A 6,720-nucleotide genomic window follows, 5' to 3' on the forward strand; every position below is an offset into this window, starting at 1 on the left:
TTTGAAGAATCCTTCCCGTATCTTACCCACACCATAAACTCAGATTCATCCTAATGTGGCTCAGCAGTATATATACTTTGTACTACTCTTGAAAATTTCTCTCACCCCCTGATGTGTGGTCGCAACAGGACCACCTTAGGAGTTGTGGTGGAATATGAAAACCTCATATTCCTGATCATTATCATAGGCACAATTGCCTCAATTCAACAAATATAGCCAGATGGCAAAAGAAACACCAGATAAGAGTCACCCACCCTCCGTTCTTTTTTGCTACTCTGAAACTCCAGTAGCCCAGTTTCCCAAGAGGTAAGTATGGGAGGTACAGAAAGAAGGGTTAATTATGCAGTATGGGAATCTTACAAGCAGTCTAGGTCTCCTCCATCCCCCAGCATGACCAACATTCTATTTAAATAGGTGGTACTATTTCTAGGAATTGCTACTTTTAGACCCCAAAGTGTCTTTATGAAGAGTATGCTCCACTGGGAGCTGAGCCTACTTTGTCAGTTATCTTGGTCAGTTTTTCCTTTCAGAGGGGCCCATTCCATCCTTTAAGGGCACCTGCTACCTGGCAGTACGGTTTTGACAAGCTTGTGTATTCCAGTGATGTTCATCATCGAAAGATCCTTTCTCTTTGGCATCCACATGGGTCACAGAGGGTTTGGGTCTTGTGCAATGTGCTGCCATAAGGTTTGTCCCCATAGAAAATGAGAAAATGAAACTTTTTCATCCAGTTGTCCCACCACAGTGACTGCCTCAGTTGCCTCAGAGTCAGTGAAAATATAATAAGGTGCACTTGGGCTGGGGGTGGGGGGTTGTTTCCAGGCAAGCATTACAGTCTACAGCTCCCTCCAACTGAGCAGAGTTCCCTTTACCATGCACAGTTTTAAGCAGTTTTATTTGGGTATACCCCATCATCCTTTAATTAGCTAGTCTGTCTGTGAACCAGGCCCAGGTAGCCTCAGGAAACTGGGTGTAACAAAGCCTGGAAGAAGCTGGAGTGGCTGGCACAGACCCTCCATCTAAGATAGCTGTGTTTGGCCAATGAGTGGGCACTTTTTCATGTACCTGTCAGATGTCATTAATGCCTGGTTTAATTTCCTGGATATACCATTTCCATTAGTAATGGAGGCTTGTTTGGCAATACCCACTTTGTTGGTGTTCTTATTTCTGACCCATCTCAGGATAGGGATGTCAGTGTGTAGTACCACCTGCTGTTACTTTTTTAGCTTTTCAGTATCCACTAGAACCCAATAACAAGCACTGACAGTCTCTCAAATGGAGTATACCAGGTGGCAGTGTCAGGCACAGGTACTGCAAAGTGACATTCTCAAGTTGTTAAAAACATCATTCTCGGGAATTCCCTTGCGATCCAGTGGTTAGGACTCCGGTTTCACAGCTGGGGCCCGGGTTCGATCCCCGTTTGGGAAACTAAGATCCCACGAGCCAGGCAGCATGGCCAAAAAAACAAAACAAACAAGAAAAAACCATAATTCTCTGCACCAGTGCTGGGTTGAGGGCTCCTGGGCTCCCCCACTTGTGAGTGGGCGGCCATCAGGCATGGAGTCCGGCGCCTGTGATAATGGGTTTAAAAAAATCCATCTTGAAGAAGAAAGATCTTAAGCAATATAAATTCAGAAGCTCATGAAAAGAGGCCTCCAATCCTAACGTCTTCAAAACGAGATATATCACCTCATATTGCAAATGTTGGTGACATGAAGCATTACTTGTGTGGCTGCTGTGAGCTTTCAACAATGTAGCAGCCACATTTCCCATTCGGAAAGTCCTCTTTCCAGTGACAGCTATATGGAATCAAAACCCGGGATGCAGTATTTCACTTGAGGAGGGATGGATTTAGAAACTTGTATCCCAGAATCCTTCTCCCATTAATGCAGAAGACAGCTATGCTGACACTTACGTTTTGCCTCTATGAGGATTTATCTTGCCTTCCCGGTAAGCCTATCAGTTCCCCGGAGTTTGCAATCCTGAGTCCAGCAGCAGTACTTGGGGGGTCAACAGAAGAAATTTTCACTCCATTGGAAAGAGTTCAAATATTGCTTCAAGACTACAAGCATCACGACAAATTTACAAACACCTACCAGGCTTTCAAGGCACTGAAATGCCATGGAATTAGTATTTATCGAGGTTTGGTGCCCATTCTTTTCTGTAACGGATTCAACAATGTCTTTTCTTTCTGTTTTTTGGCCTTTGAGGTCCCATTAAGGAGCATCCGTCTCCACTGTAGGTATCATGGAGGTGGGTGGTATGTCCTTCTAGCCCTCTCGGCCGGTGACAAGAGGGAACAAGACAGAGCTTTTCTAATGTCTGAACGATGTTCTCGGGAAGTGAAGCTGGGTTGGGGGGTTGGGTGGGAAGCCGACGGCTGCGTCCACACGGGCCTCCAGGCAGGCGTTGTGGGCCGGGGTCCGAGTCTTGGGGCAGCGTGGCTGAGGTTGAAGGACCGCGTGTGTCTGTCCAGCAAGGCTGCCACCATCTCGGGAGCCTGAGGGCCTTGAAGGCCGAGATTCCTTTCCCTGACCAGGCTCGCCGCTGGAAGTGAGCAACTCAGAGAACTGGATGGCAGACCCACCACAAGGTACTGGAGACGGGAGCAGCATCCCCCCAACTCCCCCCACCACCGGTGCTGCAGACTAGTGAAGGGCTGCCAGCGTGTGATCATCAACAGCTGAGTATGGGACAGGCACATTGGCCTGCTAGGAGGTATTTTGGGGGGGGGGGGCGGCGGGTTGGGGCATTTTTTTGTTTGTTTTTGAAGTCTATTTATTGAGTAAAAATGAAATCATTGTCAGACAGTAAATTCAGTTTGGTTCAAATTTGGCTGATGTTCATTTGCAGCAGAGATGAATGGAGGTGAAGAGAAGACACAGTGACGCTGGCAAGGGGACACCGAACAAAACCATTCTCTGCTGATTATAAAAGCAGGCATCATGCAGCCAGCGTGAGTCACCTAGCAAAGGGGGACATGACGTTTAATAAGCAGGGATAAAACCAAAGTAATTAATAACTTTCAAGAAAAGAGAGGCCAGAGCTTTTAGAGGACAAGATGCAGAAGGGGCTCGTTGGAGAACAGTGTTGGGTGCAGAGCTGCCAGCTCACTTGGGGAACACAGTGATCACATCATCGGATCCCTCAGGTGGAGTGACCCACTCCCAGGCATGCTTTTCACAGTAGATCTGTTCCTCCACAAAGAAATGGTCTTTCTGTTTCAGGTTGGTGCCACAGTCGGTGCACACATAACACTCAGGGTGGTGGGGAAGGTCCCGCAGCTTCAAAAAACACGCCGGCAATGCCAATGCCACATTTATCACACATGAGCAATTTCTGGGTATTTCCAATTCATGCAGCCACTTTGGTGACTGGAGCCTTAACACTTCTGAATCCTGATGGCTTGTTGGGATCCCCTTTCTCCTCAGACTCCAAGATTTCCTGCAAAACCAGGAATGAAGAGAACTGTTTCAGAGCCTCATTTAACTCCTGTTTCTCTGAAGAAGACTTCAGAATCTTTGTCAATGACAAGCCTGCTTGGAAGCTGAGAATGGTCTAAGGCTCTGCCATTCATCTCCTGCCCACTGGCTGCTTTCTTTGACTCCAAGGCATAGTTGAAGTTGGAGATGTTTTCAGAAGAGTAGAAGTCAGCTGGGTTGTTGTACTGGTTTGTGATGACCCTGGGGGTAGAACTGGAGGCAGGTGAGATGGTAAAGGGCATGGAACTTTTGTTGTGGGCGCTTCCTATATGTAGGACCTCTTGGGGTTCAGAGACTAAATTCATCTTATATGAGTGATGTTTCCCTTCCTCTGTCACCAGAGGAGACCATATTTTCTTTCAGATCTGGCTACTATGAGAGTCACATTGTCTGTGCAGCCCTTGATTTTGTTCTGAGCTTCCAAGTGCATCATATTGCTGGTATTTTCCCCATCAATGGCTGTGATTACACACAGAATTAGCTATAGCAGCCTTGCTTCTGGGAGTGACCCAGGAACTAGTGAGAGGCTGCTTGAAATCCTTGCCCCCCACAAGGCAGAAGCTCCAGGGTCCCTGGCCATGAGGATTATTTGCAGGGTGGTCATAGCAAGGCGATGATGGGTGGCAACCCGAGGGGACAGATGGGGCAGAACACAGAGTGATGCACTGTGCTCCCCGGCAGCTGTTCTGCTAGGAGGTTTTGAATGCTGAAGAATGGCGATCAGCAGTGCAGAGTTTTAAATCTAGCGACCGCAACAGTAAACCAGCCAGCCCAAGAAGAGGTTATGCTGCAGCAGGAGCAGAATAAAATAAAACAAAAAAGATGAAAAAGTACACCTACATGTTCCTAGATGGAATTATATAACAAACATAATCGTATCAGTGTGGTAGATTGAGTTACAGCCTCCATTTATGACTTCCTTCTGTTGTGTTACAGACCCACACCTTTCCCAATGCTTCAGGGTAGGAAGACAGGAATTCTTCACTTCTGAATTTTAAACTAAGTCATATGATTGTCTTGGCCACTGAGATGTTGGTAGACAAGATGCAAGCTAATGATAAAAGTGTTTGCATGAATGGGAAATTGGTTCAAGATGGTGGAATAGAAGGACGTGTGCTCACTCCCTCTTGCAAGAGCGCTAGAATCACAACTAACTGCTGAAAAATCATCGAAAGGAAGACCCTGGAACTCAGCAAAAAAGATACCCCACATCCAAATACAAAGGAGAAACCACAATGAGATGGTAGAGGGGTGCAATCACAATAAAATCAAATCCCATAACCACTGGGTAGGTCACTCACAAACTGAAGAACAATTATACCACAGAAGTCCACCCACTGGAGTGAAGGTTCTGAGCCTCACGTGAGGCTTCCCAACCTGGGGTTCCGGAAATGGGAGGAAGAATCCCCAGAGGATCATTCTTTGAAGGCTAGCGGGATTTGATTGCACGACTTTGACAAGACTGGGGAAAACAGAGACTCCACTTTTGGAGGGAACACACAAAGTAGTGTGTGTATCAGGAAGCAGGGGGAAGGAGCAGTGACCCAATAGGAGGCTGAACCAGATCTACCAGATAGTATTGGAGGGACTCCTGCAGAGGTGGGGGTGGTTGTGGTTCACTGTGGGGACAAGGACACTGGCAGCAGAAGCTCTGGGAAGTATTCTTGGAATGAGCCCTCCCAGAGTCCACCATTAGCCCCACCAAAGAGCCTGTAGCCTCCAGTGCTGAATCGCCTCAGGCAAAAAACAAACAGGGAGGGAACTCAGCCCCACCCATTAGCAGAAAGCAGATTAAAGTTTTACTGAGCTCTGCCCACCAAAGCAACACCCAGCTCTACCCACCACCAGTCCCTCCCATCAGGAAACTTGCACAAGCCTCTTAGATAGCCTCATCCACCAGAGGGCAGACAGCAGAAGCAAGAAGAACTACAATCCTGCAACCTGTGGAACAAAAACCACATTCACAGAAAGACAGACAAAATGAAAAGGCAGAGGGCTATGTACCAAATGAAGGAACAAGATAAAACCCCAGAAAAACAACTAAATGAAGTGGAGATAGGCAACCTTTCAGGAAAAGAATTCAGATTAATGATAGTGAAGATGATCCAGGATTTCAGAAAAAGAATGGAGGCAAAGATTGAGAAGATGGGAGAAATGTTTAACAAAGACCAAGAAGAATTAAAGAACAAACAAACAGAGATGAACAATACAATAACTGAAATGAAAAATACACTAGAAGGAATAAATAGCAGAATAACTGAGGCAGAAGAATGGATAAGTGACCTGGAAGACAGAATGGGGGAATTCACTGTCTTGGAACAGGATAAAGAAAAAAGAATGAAAAGAAACGAAGACAGCCTAAGAGACCTCTGGGGCAACATTAAATGCACCAGCATTGTCATTATAGGGGTCCCAGAAGGAGAAGAGAGAGAGAAAGGACCCAAGAAAATATTTGAAGAGATTATAGTTGAAAACTTCCCTAACATGGGAAAGGAAATACCACCCAAGTCCAGGAAAGGCAGAGAGTTCCAGGCAGGATAAACCCAAAGAGAAACATGCCAAGACACATAGTAATCAAACTGGCAAAAATTAAAGACAAAGAAAACTTACTGAAAGCAACAAGGGAAAAATGACAAATAACATACAAGGGAACTCCGTAAGGTTAACAGCTGATTTCTCAGCAGAAACTATACAACCCAGAAGGGAGTGGCATGATATATTTAAAGATATGAACAGGAAAAACCTACAACCAAAATTACTGTACCCAGCAAGGACCTCATTCAGATTCAGTGGAGAAATCAAAAGCTTTACAGATAACCAAAAGCTAAGAGAATTCAGCACCACCAAACCAACTCTACAACAAATGCTAAAGGAACTTCTCTAAGTGGGAAACACAAGAAAAGAAAAGGACCTACATAAACAAACCCCCCAAAATTAATAAAATGCTAATAGGAATATACATATTGATAATTACCTTAAAAGTGAATGGATTAAATGCTCTAACCAAAAGACACAGGCTTGCTGAATAGATAAAAAAAAAAAAACAAGACCAATCTATATGCTGTCTACAGGAGACCCATTTCAGACCTAGGGACACATACAGACTGAAAGTGACAGGATGGAAAAAGATATTCCATGCAAATGGAAATCAAAAGAAAGCTGGTGGAGCAACACTCATATAAGATAAAATAGACTTTAAAATAAAGAATGTTACAAGAGACAAGGAAGGACACTACAT

General features: G+C 45.2%; 2 pseudogenes across 2 annotated transcripts; one reads left to right on the forward strand and one right to left on the reverse strand.

Annotated features, from left to right (window-relative positions):
• The first annotated feature begins 220 nt into the window (after nucleotides 1-220).
• LOC309832215 (mitochondrial nicotinamide adenine dinucleotide transporter SLC25A51-like) lies at nucleotides 221-2,504 on the forward strand (annotated as a pseudogene). Its single transcript has 2 exons — nucleotides 221-306; nucleotides 1,607-2,504. The product of its transcript is annotated as a mitochondrial nicotinamide adenine dinucleotide transporter SLC25A51-like (transcript).
• A 606-nt stretch (nucleotides 2,505-3,110) lies between these two features.
• Nucleotides 3,111-4,086, reverse strand: LOC309833386 (PDZ and LIM domain protein 1-like; annotated as a pseudogene). Its single transcript has one exon. The product of its transcript is annotated as a PDZ and LIM domain protein 1-like (transcript).
• Nucleotides 4,087-6,720: the final 2,634 nt, after the last annotated feature.

The sequence above is a fragment of the Grampus griseus genome (genome assembly GCF_964374135.1).
Source record: "Grampus griseus genome assembly, chromosome: 14".
Lineage (NCBI taxonomy): Eukaryota > Metazoa > Chordata > Mammalia > Artiodactyla > Delphinidae > Grampus > Grampus griseus.